General features: G+C 52.7%; 1 pseudogene; it reads left to right on the top strand.

Annotated features, from left to right (window-relative positions):
• Positions 1 to 4: 4 nt before the first annotated feature.
• LOC103267888 lies at positions 5 to 1,102 on the top strand (annotated as a pseudogene).

Raw genomic sequence — 1,102 nt, 5'->3', positions numbered from 1 at the left:
GCGCACCCTGGTAGAGCAGCGGAGAGACGCCGAAAGACCCTTCGCGCCTCGTGAAAAGCCCTTCATGTCCTTAAACGAGTGGGGCTGTGCGCGAGTGGCCATCTCTCAGCGAGCGGCCTGCTTCAGATAGCGCGGCTCGAACTCCTGGGAGAACCGTGTGTGGGCAAAGTCTGCCCCCCCAGCCAAGCTGAGGCCTCAGACCGACACGTCCGTCCAAAGGGGAGAGCCTCACAGAAGTCATTCACATCACAGGAGGTGCCAGAGGATTCGTGGACATTTTTGGAAGAGGCAAAGAAACTGGGTTTAAGCCCAAGGTGCTGAATAGCTGCAAAGCAACAGCAGATGAGTTGAGGAAGCTGATCCGTCTGCAGACAGAAAAGCTTCAGTCCACCGAGAAACCGTCGGAATCTACTGAAATAGAAATACGCTTTGCGGAGCAGAAGTATAGCTCTAACCTTGAAGGGGAAATGGTTCGCCTAGAGCAAAAGATCAAAAGAAATGAGGTGGAAATCGAGGAGGGGGAATTTCAGGGAAAGGAGTTACAGGTCGAACAGGAAAATGACAAACAGCGGAAGGATCACCTTCAAGAAACAAGACAGAAAATAGCGGAATGTGAAAGCAAATTAAAGGGCTATTTGGCGCAGATCCAGACTACGGAGAGCGGTCTGGAAGCAGGAAAATTGCAAAGGAGGTTCAGGAGGCACACGTCGGGGAGGAAGAGGTTAAAGGAAAGATCGGACAGTCAAAGGGGGAGTTGACATTCAAGGCCAACGGAGTGTGAGGTTGGAAAATGGCTTTGAAGCTGTGGAGAGATCTCTTGGACGAGCCACCCAACGATTTCAGGATAAAGAACAAGAACCGGAGCAGTTGACTAAAGAGCTGTGGCAGGTCCATCTCCAGTTTCTCCAGCAGACAGGAACACAAGTTCCGGTTTGGCCGGCGGAGCCCCTTGAAACGGAGGCCTCACCTGCAGACAGAGAGAGGCACCGTTCCAGTCGGGGTCCCTGAGCGACCTGGCTCATCTCGGCAGCTCCCCCCGTAATCTCCGTGTTCTTCAGAATCCTATCTCATCCGGTTTGATCCTGAGGGCATCTATGCATAA

Source organism: Carlito syrichta, unplaced genomic scaffold (assembly GCF_000164805.1).
Source record: "Carlito syrichta isolate Samal-C Ts95f unplaced genomic scaffold, Tarsius_syrichta-2.0.1 Scaffold308465, whole genome shotgun sequence".
NCBI classification, from domain to species: domain Eukaryota; kingdom Metazoa; phylum Chordata; class Mammalia; order Primates; family Tarsiidae; genus Carlito; species Carlito syrichta.
This window is presented reverse-complemented; position numbering and strand designations above follow the sequence as displayed.